The sequence below is a fragment of the Bactrocera latifrons genome, unplaced genomic scaffold, assembly GCF_001853355.1.
Source record: "Bactrocera latifrons isolate USDA-ARS-PBARC rearing strain unplaced genomic scaffold, ASM185335v1 scaffold_108, whole genome shotgun sequence".
Lineage (NCBI taxonomy): Eukaryota > Metazoa > Arthropoda > Insecta > Diptera > Tephritidae > Bactrocera > Bactrocera latifrons.
In genome coordinates this window covers 1,026,252-1,041,463 of record NW_017534497.1, presented here as the reverse complement: position 1 = coordinate 1,041,463, position 15,212 = coordinate 1,026,252, and the positions used below count along the sequence as shown (strand labels likewise).

Sequence of the window (15,212 nt, the reverse complement as noted above, 5' to 3'; positions counted from 1 at the left end):
AATTTTTCAAAATCCATTGAAGGATATGTTCTTAGGGGTCTAAACTTTAAATATATGAAAAAAATTGAATTTTTCAAAATTCTAGAGTAGAATACCACCTTAAACTAAATAKACCAAATGAAGCAATTGTAATGAAATCAATGAAATTACGGATTAACGGATATRAAATAAAAATTGTTATAAGATATTTTATTCAGAATTTTATTAGAACAAGCAAAGGTAATATTCTTTTCTGATAGAAAAAGTAGATATAGTCATGCGTATAACAAATAACATTTTTTTTATATTTTTAATTAGTATTTCTTATTTATTTCGGTAGAACTGTGTAATCATAACCGAAATTAGATACATTTCRTGCTCTCGCCACTGCGCAGAATACCGGCGCACAGTTAAATCATCTGATGTCGTGCTTTTATTTCCCGGCGATTTGGCACCAAATTTAAGCCTTCCTATTCACCGCATGCCGCTCTTTTCCCTATCTTGTAGCATTGTTGTTGTTGCGTGTAAAAAACGAAAAGTACTTGAAATGCGCGAAGTTAAAGTACTTTCGGCCACCACAACAAATACACCGACGCACTCGCGCTGCTAACTATGTTGCACACATACACTCCGACAYACATATTCTTCGCGCGCTTCGCCTCGCGTGCCTTAATGAATGCATTGTGAATGCTTGCACAATAACAAACTGCCGTGCCGACTGCAAATAACTGGCAGGCGTGATTTTTTTTTTTTTTTTTTTTGTTGTAAAACATAAAAACCACAACAACATAGTATTATGACGTTTGTTTTTGGAGCGTTTGCTTTGCTGTTATTGCTTTTCAACAACAGGTTTATTAGCGTTTTATGACTTCGCGTTATAACCCCCTTTCGAATCGGTGTATTTTCCGCTCTGCTTTTCTCTCTTTATGCTTTGTTGTAATATTTTAAGTGATTTTCMGCGAAGGCATTGTGGAATTTTTTAATTGACAGACAATTTTGTTTGCTCGGTTGTTTGGTAAAGTTGTTTGCAGACTTCTGTTGTGAAGTGAAATCTGACTAGGCTTAATGGGAATTAAATAAAAGTTTATGGCACTCGATTAATGGTTGATCGGCGCGCTTTATTCACAGTTAATAATTTTTGTTGTGGTKATTGTACAGTTATTGCAGGTAGACCTTGAAATTAAATGGAATTCAAATATTTTGGTATTTTGTGTGGAATTATTTTTTAGTAATTATTACAGTCGAAATCAATAATGCTAACGAGCTTAATTTATTAAACTCAGAAWGCGATGAAATCGGTTATTAAAGTCGTAGCACATAATGCTTATGAAACAGTACGCTTAACACTATTTTCCGAGTTGGTCTTCTGGTCAGCAGTTACTTGATTCCAATASAGCGTTKTCGGAAAATATTCAGCTTTGATAATCTGAAAACAAATTTTGTTAATTCATACTTTTTCAAAGATATTGAATTTTTTGTATTCCTACTCCTCTTAAAACGTATGGCACAGCGATCGCTTCAAGAATATGCTCACTTGTTCAAAACGAAAATGTTAAGATCTGATTGCCATCACAGGATACATGTGCCTGCCATACAACTGATAAAAAAAACAGCTCACTGTGTTAAAAACTCCTATATTTGTTAAAATATCTTCAGGAAAAATGGCATAGGTTATTGTCAAAGGCAATGCTACAATCTCCAAAGCAGTTGTTTTGATAGGACGAATATGGCACTTAACTCCGATGTGTGCTTATTAACTAAACTCAATACCAAGACCTTTTCGTACCCTTTCACGCTAAAATGCACCTCTGAATATTTTTTGTTGACTCATTTTCATAATACCTATATTCTCAAATAATACAAGGATGTCGAACTTCAACCCAATTCTCTAAAGTGTCTAGTGTATAGCAAGATTCAGCAGATATTTGAGTATACAAGTATATTCGTAATCTCAGCGCTGTTTGTTGAAAACCAAATTCGCACTAATATTGGTATTGTTTGAATCTATGATATCTACCGCTTGCATTTCAATACATAATTTTTATTTGCCATCCTTGTCAAGAAAGAGTGGCATCATGTGAACACTGAAGACAAGAAACCTCCAAAAAAAAAAAAAAATCATCCAATATTTATAGATGACTTATCATAAAAACTAATTCTCTGAATATATAAAATATGATACTAAGATTTAAGATACTTATTTAGTTTCTGTGAAAATTGAGTTACTTTCTTAAACAAGGGAGATTGTATGTTACATATATTAGTTCTTTCCGATTCGCCATTACTTTGCTAGGATTCGTACMATACAGTAAGTGATACCTGTATAAATTGGTATATAACCCATATCTTTTCTGCTGCCAAATTTGGTTTGCATATTTTAGATCAGTTTTTCTATTGTGAATGGCTGAAATGACAAGCTATTTTTCTTGACATGTCTGGCGACAGCAGAACTAAGGTACGGTTATTGAAGCCTATGATATCRATATCATCGGCGTACGCCAGCTGCTATACATTCTTATAGAAGACCTTYTCTATTCAAGTGTGCACCTCGAAATATTTTCCTTAGGAGAAGATTAAAGAAGTCGCATGATAAAGAGTCGCCTCCTTGAAACTTTATTTGGTATCGAACGGCTTGGAGAAGTCCTTTCTGATTCCGATGCAACTTTACACAGTTTACACAGACGTATTAGTTTTGCGTTGATACCAAATTCAGACCTCCTGGTATAAAGACATAATTCCCTTCTTTTTTTCTGTCAAAAGCAGCTTTGAAATCCACAAAGAGATGTTGTCTAAAGATAACTTCTTTGCCCACTCTGACGTTTGACTTATCACTTTAGCTCGCCTTCAAACTGATGTTCTTTGGCAACCCAGAGGATAGTCTAGGACAGGAAGTCGTGATCTGCTTGAACCATATGTAAAAGAATTGTTTCTCACCACTCCTAAGTGAATGATAATCAGAGATCTTTCTCACATGCATGAACTTCTACACATGACTCAATCCTCCTTTGTTGGATCTACTTTTGGTTATAAAAGCCTAACAGTAAGATATTAAATCTTCAACCTATTTAACTACTAGACAAACTCAAGCAAGTATATCGTTTCTCTTTAGGCGKAATTTGGTAATGTCGTAATTTAGATATATATTTCATTCTGCMGTGCTYTATTTCTRTATTYGCCACAGGAATACCATAAAGATATTGGTATATAAGATCTTCATACSATACCTTATCAAAAGCCCGAAATACTTCTAGAAATATAGCTGAACAGTACTCTCTACGTCTTTCCCAGATTTATCAAGCCCAATTTCTACCCTAGTATCGTATAGGCATGTTGGCGCCACCAATCAGCTTCATRGACTTTTGGGCTTTCYAAAGGGAATTYTGCTTGCTTGAATTTGTACACATATTCTTTATATACATCTCAGTGYCCTCCTCATGCTTAAGTGCTTTTTTTAATATACGTGCTCTATAAGTCTAAGTTTTCAATTGAAGCTGCTTGAAAGGGGAGCGATTTATCTGGCACTCTCGTCTTGCAAAACTTGTTTTCATTTACAAGCTTTTMTATTTCACTATTAGTGATTTTTCTGAAATCAAGCGGCTTACGGCTTTTGTTTTGTGTTGCTAAAACAGCTGCGTTAGTTATTATGGCATTGAGTTCTCTTATGCTTTCGTCAATACCTCTTTCTATATTTATGTTGTACTCAATATTAATGTGGCTAACTACGTATTTTTTATATTAACCAGTTCATTTTATAAGATGTTAGGCTTGCTTTTAGATAAAGAAATATGTTTTTTTCACATAGCTTTATTAGTACAGGAGAGAGATCAGWAGATGGATTAATACATGTATCAACCATTATGCGCGATTTATCTATTTTTTTATTTTTATTACAGTAAAATCATTTAAATCTAGGCTTTTTTACAATCACTAGGCCAATATGTCGGTATATAAAAACTTTAAAAGTGGAGAAGTAATTTTTAGCAAAGAAAAGTCACAAAAAATCAAGCAGGAAATTCTATCATTAATATATAACAGCAGTTTTAATGTAAATAAAATAAAATTTGCATGCAAAAATATCCCAAAGCACACTTAACAGTATTGCTAACAGAGGAGAATGACTTGAAATCTACACTGCAAGATATACTCACCACTTTTGCAAAAATAAACCCACCACACTTCAACATATACGAGACCAAAAGCGGGGTAATGCAAAACCAACACACAAAAAAGTAGAAAAAATCAAACAAGGGGGCGCTCTAATACACCAACACCAACGCGCACCACTAGAGTGTACGTAAATAAAGTAAAACCAAAAGCAAAAATAAATGAAAAGTAGCAAAATGAAAATACAAACAAATAACACGAACAGCGTTCAAAGTAATGCCAACCGCCGTAAGCGGCAAAGAAAAAGAAAACGACTACAAAAACAAAATCACAGTTGTCTGATTCGTTGTGATTCGTCTGCATTGTCGGCGCTWTTACTGTTGGTAACGGCAAAGACGAAAGCGACGTTGTCGTTGCAACTATTGTCTTTCTACATGCCACTTCAACAATATACCTATGCATATGTATACATTTGTGTGTGTGTGTGTGTGTTTTGTTTTTGTCTCCCAATTCGTGTGCGATGGCGACGAGTATTAGTTCGCCGTTCGTTCGGGTTACTCATACGACGCGATGTGGCCACACTTCGCCAATGCTTCCGGCAAATGAAACCGACCTATTGCGAATCAGTTGTTTGTCGGCATCGTTTGCGAGCGGTTGTATTGTGCAAATTGTAACGGTACACTTTTATGGCGCGCAATCGAAAACGTGTGTGTTCATAACAATTTGTGACAAAATAATTATATAGTATATTTAAGTAATTACTGAAGCCGCTGAAGGCAATCGGTTGACTGTCATCACGGTGAAGTGTGATCATGTGACATCGCAATGTTTTAGAAATACTATAGTTTGAAGTGTTTARCTGTGTTGGAAATCCTTTTTAACCAAAACATGTGTTAAAGTGTATATCGTATATAAAAAATGTTGGAAATGYAAATCAAATAGCATTGCGTGAAAAATACTTCGTAAGTTGCCTTTTAGATGTTGTTTGCGTTCAAATTTATGCTTTCGGAAATGTGYTAAATGTGTCGCTCGTCTTCGTAAGCAATTTTAAAATTTGTATATCAAAAAATATCAGTTGATTTTCAAAAGATTATATAAAATTACTCGCTGGATATGTCTAACTTAAAAATATGTGTGTGTTGCTAAAACAGCTGCGTGCTTTAAGAAAGAGTTAATTTAAATTGGTAAAACCCGGGTAGTATTCTGATGGATATATGATTACTTTTTATGCTTCTCATTGAACATACAGGGGRAATATGAGTTCCAAAAGCTTAACAACATACACCTCTCCGTTGATCTTAAAGTTACGAAATTATCGCAACGTATCATTCACTGGTTATTATACTGGTTAAGTTATCCGTTAGTTGCCATGAAAGTTTCGCAAATAGCTTGACTTGAATGACTTCTTATTTATTGGCATAGACACCGCTGTTATAGCCGAGTTTGTAACAGCGCGTCAGTTGTTCTACCTCCCAGATTCTGCGCTGGATTTCGGATCGGCCACCTAAAAAAATACTACCAATGGGAGGAAGAAAACAGCCTTTCTTGAATATCACTTATTACAAWATCGTATATTCAATGTTTTCGCAGCTTACTTTTATAGAACTGATGACATATTAACCTATACTATGGTGCTGTGAACATTTTCATCTAACTTAGTTCTTCTTACGGCGCATTTCAAAGGTTTAAGAATTTCTTTACATTTCCTGCAATTACCGGAGYATAGTGTGCTCGCTTACACAATTTATATATTACTTATTTTCATCTAAAACAAATTCCTAATACCTGTTGATACCCCACTTACTTGTAAATTTCCTAAACTGCAACGTCTTTACACTTTCATTCTTATGGGCTCAAATACTGCTTCATTRGAAAGTCCAAAATAGCAGCCAATGCATTAATACTTGCTTAAGTCATAGGAAGCATCCCTTCAAAAAACTTCCAACGCAACATATTTGGAAYGAAAGATCCATTAAGCATACGTCGGAACAATCTTATACGGATCCCAATAATCTTCCTGAGGCAATACAATAATGCTTAACCTAGTTTTCCAAACAGTTCTAAAAACTACCTTGACCAGCATCTCTTTTGGAACCTTTACTCGACGGCGTTTTTGTAAAATATTCAGTTATTTTGGTACATGACCAGAATTTACATATTTCATATCCAAAAAATTAAACAAAATGTGTTTAGTCGAACCATAAAAAATGTTGAGATCAACTATTAACACGATGCTTTTCAAGCAATGTGCTTCAACTATTTTGCTGTTATCGATTGCTTCACGATTTACTTTGTATGCTTTGTCAAACTTAAATACTCRTGTTCGTGATAAAGTCGACTCCCAAACAGACTTCGTACACTTTTCCAAAAAACAAAATTTCAAGGAAATGCATTGCGTTAAAAAATAACAGTTGAACCATGATCTTCTTACATATATATGTTTTCAGATAATTCAAGTTTTGTAGAGTCAGGAATTTCCCGAGATTTTCATTATTTTCCATAATAGTTAGTTATTAATGTTTCAAAAAGAATTATTATTAACTTGAAAAATATGAAATATCCCAACGTTCGTTGTGAATAGAAATAAAAAAAAAAAATTGGTTACGTATAAGCAATCTAACAAACAATTATATGGCTTCACTAACTAAGCTAAGCTAAGCAATCCAGCTCATGAGATAAAAATTCAATTCGATGAATATTTTTGAAATATATAACTCAAGCGAAATAAAATAGCGACTGATTCGGATTTTTTTATATAGCTGTTAATCGATTGAACATAKCAAATGATACAAAAATTATTTACTATAAAAATTATTGAAACTTTAATCTAAGCTTACAGAATTCGTTTTCAAAGCTATACAGTTTTAGAGTAGATGTTGTGCTTTATAACATTAAATTAAATCACCCGCATTTCTTGGCTAAGTATTCGATAAAAGTTTCTTAACTTACCTAACCGAAGCCGCTCTTTTGCTCCAAGCGAATTTTTACTGACTAATAGTTTTTATTAGCCAACTYTGCATATAAAAAATACTTATCGACATTAGTAGTCATGAAAACAATGGCTGTCAGATGACAACTTTTTTTTTTTTAATGTTTGTAAGACTGATTCAATGTTCGTCCTCGAGAGAGGTGATTAGTACCACTATACCACACCGTGGCGGTAAGAAGCCTTCASTATTTAATATTTTTAGAAATTTCAGAGTTTTCATAATCGTTTTTACTAAAAGAACTTMAAAAGAGTACCATTTTATAACAAAATATTGTAAGATTTTGTAGAAACCAAGCAATTTTCGGGTAGATTTAGTGGCAATGGTTTACACAGAGACTACCTAGACTTGTTGAAGCAACCGGAGTATTATTTATTTATTTATAAATGTGAAAAAAAAATAATACAATTCTTTTATTTACACGAAAAAAAGGAGCACTGGCTGTCAGGACCTTCGGCTCGCTGGTGCAAAATAGAGTAAAATTAGCAAAAGKGATGAGAAAATGAACTAAATTTAACAAAAATGAGAGAATAAATTATTTACGGGCGATGTGGGGAGAACCTACATTGATAATAGCGACCCTTCAACTTTTCKATARCACTTTTGTAGTAAGATTTTTCCTTTAATTCAAAATAGCCYTCAGTTTCGGCAATCATCCCTTCATTCCGCGAAAATTTCTTCCCATCGATTTTTTTATGATCTGAGAAGAGAGAGTAGTCACTGGGCGCCATATCTGGAAAACGCGGAAGCAATTTCAGGCCTACTTATAGCTTTTTATGCTGATTTCCACGGACACGATGCTTTGGCTTGGTGAAATAGTACTTTATTTTTCCTCAAATGCGGCTATTTTGTTCCTCAGACATTCTTGTACCGCTATGTAATAGTCGCTATTATCGTTGCTTCCTTTTCAAGGTGGTCAATAAAAATTATAACATCCGCATCCCAAACAAACTACACACGCCATATTGTGCTTTTTCCATGCTTTGATGCGGATTCATTATTTGCAGTTCACTCAGATGACTGTCGATTTTACTTCTAAGTGCTCGGGTTTATCACTGACACTTAACACTGCTCCGAATAAACAACTCGTCTTTGTTTTTGCTCAAAAGCTAGCTCGCGCGGCACCGGCTTTACACAGAGCTTTCTCATACGCAAATACTCGTGACTTATAGTCGGTTTGTTGATATTTTTAGCGTGCCTGCTATCTCAAACAACTTCACTTTACGGTCTACTAAAACTATWTTTTAGACTTTATTATTATTTTGTTTTTCTCAAAAMAACAAACTGTTGTATGGAAAAAAAWTTTTTTTGTCGAGATATTTTCACAAAATTATTTTATATTGTTACTCAAAGCAAAGATCGATTCACTATAGCACATAGCTGCGATTCAAACTCTACGATCAAAATCAAGYCGTTTTATGAAAAGACGTTTCGAGATACCTTTATATGTAGTGGTTGACAACAGAACAGTACAATTTCCAGATCGGATCACTGTAGATMAAAATCAAGTTCTTGTATGGAAACTTTYATATWTGTTATAATCCCTAGTTGCAACGAAAATWARGTTGGTTAGCACAGACTATCTTACGTGATTGCCATTGTGCCAGTTTGAAAGAAATTGAAAGACTAGGGTGAAAAATCTAGGAAAGTTCATCAAATCCATCGACTTGTTGAGTAGTATTTAGTTGACCTTCAACTGGRGAAGCAATGAGCTTATTGACTTAAGGGTAGTCAGATTTCATGCGATTACCTTTTTAACTAACCTACTGAAAGTGGAATAATCTGGTTATTAATAAAAAAAATACTGCATTCTGATTACTTAGAAACCATTCCTTCAATTTATTTTAATCTTAAAAAAGTCTTCGATTTTTATTTCCACTACATCAACTATCCTCTGTTTCCCTAAACAACCGCAATGCGCACACAAACAAAATAATTAAAATAATCAGCTTGACGGAAGTGGCAATGCTTGTGTTAATCATCACACAAAATAAGTGGAAAGAAATAATTAGGCAGCAAATTATGGCAATGAAAAAAAAAATGCGAGTAACTATAAACCAAATATATATAAAAATATAMCATAAAGGAGTAATAAGGAATGCCGCCAGCTTCAGCCAAATTTGCGTGTTGCCAGCAAATATGCATTACTYGCCCAGGCTATGGACTAGCTAAATAATACAGGCGGCCTTTTGTTGTGTGCGGCTAATGTTGTTATTATGACCGTGTTGCTCTGACTCGCTATTATTAGTTAATGTGCCTGTGCGATTGTTTATTCAAAACAACAATTGTTGGCAAGCTCGAAACTGCAGTGCCAACACATACCCTCACTCACACACATAAGTGTCACGTAAATAAGTGATAGTGTGGATAATTGCGCGCGTACAGGCAGGGAAGCTGACTGTCAGACTCGCTAATGGTCTGCCGCGTCGGGCGAAAAGCGCGTGGCGAACGGCTAATGGTAAATTCGTGATTTTTGTAATTATGACAAAAATGTGCATTGCAGCACGACGCTTACARATATGTTCRTKTGTGTGTATGCGTGCGTTCGCTGGCGCTGTTTGGCGYCATYACGTTTTTGCCAGCAATCGTTTGTGCGGCAGACGACGCTCTGACCTCATAGCCGTATGGCTGGCTGGTTGTTGGTCTCGTGACCGGCTCCACTTCAGCTGCACTTCAACTGCCACGGACAGTAACTGCCAATTTTGCGCCTAACTAATTCCATGTATTCTAATAAGCACATTGTCCGTTCGCCATTTACGCATATACTTATGCACATATGTTGGTAAGGGTGTGTGGCTGTATTTGCGGCTGTAAATGTATGTGCGCTTTTTTGTGGGCTTCGCGTGTGTATTAACCTTTTATTTATGGAATAATTGTGAAATGATCCTGCGCGGTTTTGTTGTTGTTGTTGTTTGTTTGTTAGCATACAGTAATGTTGCATACTTTTAGGCGCTCAGCATATCTGCACGTATTTATAGCGATTTCCGTGCGTTATTTTTGCCTTCACTTTTATTTTATTTTTTATTTTTTCCTGGCTTGCTTTCATAAATATCAAAACAAGTAGCCTAAATACTGCTAAGTGCCACTGTGTGAAGTACACTGTGAAAAATTTGTAGTGGAGGAAATAGTTTGTGTTCAAAAGTTGTTTATATTAATTGCGATGTTGAATTTTATGGTCTAAACTGGATCTTATTTTTCTGTTCAAAATCTTTTTTAATGCCTATGACTCATAAAATAGTAAGCTTTTGAGAGATAATAAATTGGCTAATGATAAGACCACAAAGATCTTGTAAAAAATTCAGACCAATCGGTCCAACTTTTTCAAAAAAATTTCCTCACCGWTTCTGAAAACAGAGACATACATAGCTGAGTTTTTGTTACAAATATCGGAAATATAGGGAATAATATTTTCAATAATGCTAAAATTAGRTTTAATTGTGTCAATACTTCTCTTAGCTCCCATATACCTAATATAAAGATTTTCAAACTTCCAAGTAACTTTCTACCGCATATATCGGACAATATGTGAGCTATCTCAATGAAAATAAGAAAACATATTTTATGGTACTCATAACAGTGTATCTTTGCGTCTAGAATTGATAAATTGGGCGAAAACTTGACCTAATGTCAAATAACTTTACTATTTTGAAGAGCTTCGTACGTGAAAAACGTTTGTTCGTTTCGTTCATTAAATACCCATACACGACTGTTTCTTACTTTCAGGCTTGTGCACGTAAATCTACGATTCATCAACTGTTGCTCTTCGAAGCACCATTATGTTTTTTTTTCTAACATTTCTAAATAAAATTTTTTTTAAGGTAAGTATTTATGTAATATTGAATATATGCTAGTAGGACCAGCAGCGCATTTAGTTATCTCTATCTGACGATAGGTTGCATGATGATATTGCAATATCAGTCATAGTCGAGTTTTTCGCTCTCTATGAAACTTTATTCGGTCGGCCAATGAGTCACGCATAGAGCAGTTTTGATCCTCTGCGATACTAGTTACCAAATCACGGGGAGTATTCATCCGTTAGAATGTCTGCGATTTACTCCCAATATCCATAGAATCACTCCACTTTTCGGAGTACCTCTGCAAACCATATATAGAGGGATTCGATCTACACCTAYTGACTGGATACTATTCAGAGTAGAATCCGTAGATACGTTGTTAAACGCTCTAAAAATGTCCAGGAATGGTCCATGTTCGTACTTCTTATATTCAGGAGCCCTTTCGATATTARGTAGCAGTTAATGAACGCAGTTTCTACTGATTAGCCCTTCGTATATGCGTRCTGCGCCTTGGACAAGGTTCTAGGAGACGCTCGGTCCTTAATGTACACGTCCAAGAGTGCCTTGGTATGAAAACTACCCTAGCTCCCTATGGACAGAGCGTCCATACCGAGAGATTTAAATGGGTCAAATGAGCGGATTACCCTTTATATCTAAAACTTGTCGTTACTGCTTGGAAAGTACATACTGGCTAGTTCGTCCAATGAGTTCAAATAGTTGTGTGTTTACTCTCCGTTACTTTTGCGAATTAGATCGAGACAGATCGGGGTTTTTGGATAATAGTTTCTTAACTATAGAAGATTATCGCTTGGGTCTACATATCAACTTCTTTTAGTCCCTTAGAAGATMTTTATACTCATCCCAACAGTCCTCGCTTTCTGCTAGCTTGGCCAAGTCGACACACTCCCGTACTTTACATCTGGAAGACACAAGCTYCTTGTTCTATGTACTTCGCGAAGGGGCTTCGGTTTGTGCTTAAGTCACAGCGTAAAGCATGCGTAGGGAAAAACTGTATTTGGGACATTCATAATAATGTCCCGCTCTTTCCAAGCCCTATCTACCAGTAGAGATCCCAGTTTATATTCTTGGGAGTTCTCTTCATGTCGTTTCTGATCTTTGCTTCCGATCTAAAGGAGAAGTAGGCGGTRCTTAGCACACTCCAGTTTTCTTCTAATGTATCTCTACTTTTGAACAGTGTTATGGCTACAACGTTTCTGAAAGATGGTTGTATGTATGTAGGCTCCTCACTTCATTTAGCTACCGCTAGGCTACTTTGTAAAATATATTTGAGTAGAGAATCACCTCGCAATCATGTGGCATATAACAGAATTAAAAGAGTAAAGATTCATCTTTGGCATCCTTAACTGTCACAACCGTCAAGTCAGCTGTGGAAAGACTGAAGTCAGTATGGGTTTAATTAATTTATTCTACTATTATTCTATTATTATCTCTATTATTATCTTATTTTTCTTCTTAATATGCACTATAAATAGAATCATAAGTGGCACTTGAGCGAAAGCATTCGAGTAAGTTTTTCTTCTTGAAATTAATTAATTTCAGTATTTAATGCGATGAGGTATTAGTACACATATGGAAGAAAGGAAGATGTTCATTTTGTAATTGCATTTCAGTAAACTTTACTTACCTATTAACAAACTAGGTCACTGATATTACTGGCTGCARTAGTCAATTATGTGGTCGGAAATAGCGTATATTTTACAAAATTTAAAACAATTGTCAATATTACCAATATAATTCATAGACAATACATCATATTGACATACATAATTAAAAACTGTAGAACAGTTAATCATATGCTGTATGACAAGCGTTGTGAACAATAAGGCTGTTGGGTATCAGTACTTGTAGCACCTACTATGTAATATGTGTATATTAGGGTGGGAAAAAAAAAAAAATCAATAACAATTCTAAATTCATGAGATAAAATATTCTATAACCTGAAAACAATATCCCTGCGTGGAGAAGTGTTTAGTGTAATTTTAAAAAGTGACGGTGAGCTTTTAAAGTTTCTCATATAWCTTAAATTCAAAATATATGATTTCAGTGAAATATCATGAGTTTTGCATCGTAAAAAAACTACTTCTCAAATTAATAATATTATTGCAAGAAATCTTTTTCATTTAATGAGATAAATATTTGAAATTTATCAAGAATGTAATCTAAAGTAGCGGTTTAATATACAGAAGATTTRTGTAGATCGTATTGATGTAGCAAATAGCTGCCGTACAAACTGACCGATCAAAATCAAGTTCTTGTATGGAAAAATTTTTTATAGGACAAGATATCTGCACCAAATTTGGCATGGATTATTATCTATAACAGCGATATAATAAATTGAARGAAATTGTTGAGATCGGACTCTTATTGCATATAGCTGTCATACTAACTTATCTATCAAAATAATGTCCTTCTAAGAAAAACTTTTTAAATGACAGGACATCCACACGAAATTCGGCACGGGTTATTGTCTAAAGCAGCGAAATATTCTCCAAAGAAATTATTTAATTTGAACAACCCTAGTATATAGCTGTCACACAAACTAACTGATCAAAATCATGTCCTTGGAAGGAAAACTATTTTAAGTGACATCATATCTGCACCAAATTAGGCATGGACTACAATTCAAAGTAGCGACATACATACTTCCCAAAAAAAAATGGTTTACCCTAATGTATAAGTACATTTACATAAACATATATGTATGTGCATAGTATATGCGGCCTCAAATGCTTGCTTAACGATAGCCATAACGGATCGCGTTCAGCGGCTAAAAGATAATTATAAAATTGTCTGTGTAATCGGTTTCACCGTGATTACAATCGTTTAATTTTTAATGCCATTTAAAAATAATCGATAGTCCTACAAATGCACACACGCACATATGTGCGTGCTTCTTGTCCATACAAGTATGTTGAATTATTTTAAAATTAACTCCACTCGAATCACGCGGCCACACAAATGACATATCATGCAGCAAGCAGGCATGCGTGGCTATACATATATAACTATCACTGTATATGTGCGCTCATTCGCCAGTAGCCATGCTTGTGTGCGTGCATTTTGATGTGCGCAAAATACTGGGAAAATATGAAAATATCAATCCAGCAAGTCAATGCATATGTCACGCACATAACTGCAAACATGTCGATTGCATGAGTGCTCGTGTGCATGTGTGTGTGCTTGTGTGGCATATTAATGAATGCAGCCATGCAGCTGACCGACAGATGAACAGTTATCCAATGGTAAGCAGCAAGCCGCTTACTGATGTATGTTGTTGTGTATGTGGTTGCTTGGTGGTGGTGCGGTTGGGTACGCTAAAGCCCGTTAGTTTGTCTGTCTGCTTGTCCGCATGTCCATCTGTTTAACCATTTGTTTGTCAGTTTGTCCGACATTGGGTAAATCTGTCAAGTGGCTCAGCTAGGCATTTCACAACTCAACAGACGGCAAATGTGCTAACTTATATGCATATATATATATATATACATGCAAGCACACATTTATACTCATAGTATAATGAGCACACATAGCTTTGATGCAAGCAGCTGCTAGCGTTGACAGCCAGAAGTTGCCGGCATTTTACATGCCATTCGTAGGGTTTCGCATGAGAAAATCATACTTTTTGCTTTGGTTATTGTTTTTGTAGTTTTTGTTGTTGCCACCGTTGTTAATTACAAGCGATAATAATCAACTTCCGTTCTTAAGTCGTATTCAACATGCCGGCAAGCGTAGCATATACCTGCATACCGACCAAACCGACTGTTGAACACGATCACCAAACATGCAGCATACATTAAGGCGTTCGGCAAGCATTTTTTGTTTCCTTCGGACACGTGATTTTTTTGTTCGACTGTGCATTATGCAATATGTGTGCATTTACATTTGATTTATGCGAATTTTATGTAGTGAAAATATGGTTAGCGCTAAAAAATTGCGCAAAATAACAAAGAAGCGAGCAAGTTTTTGTCGAGTCGTAGCAAGTAATCGTTTAGTAATGGGCGTGGTTGCACACGTTGATACTGTAAAAATAGGCGAATATAGGACAGTATAGTTAAGTAAAAAGTCTTTTGCTAACAATATTTTATTTATTTTTTTTTGTTAAAATTGCTGGAAAGATTACTTTTGAATTACCGGTCACAAGCACTTAAATTTAAAAATACAATATTTTGTTTAGACTTCTTAATCAACTTTGCTGATAAAATATTGCCATTATAACGTAGATACATATGTATATGATAATGGTACGACAAATTACAAATTACAAATTACAAATTAAAAATTACAAATTACAAATTACAAATTACAAATTACAAATTACAAATTACAAATT

At 34.9% G+C, this 15,212-nt stretch overlaps 1 protein-coding gene across 1 annotated transcript in view; it reads left to right on the top strand.

Annotated features, from left to right (window-relative positions):
- Window positions 1–4,738: 4,738 nt before the first annotated feature.
- The window catches only part of LOC108971001 (limbic system-associated membrane protein), an 88,374-nt gene continuing 77,900 nt past the window's right edge, over window positions 4,739–15,212 (top strand). The window contains exon 1 of the mRNA XM_018936768.1: window positions 4,739–5,045. The gene's annotated coding sequence lies outside the window, so the exon portion shown is untranslated. The remainder of the gene's footprint in view (window positions 5,046–15,212) is intronic.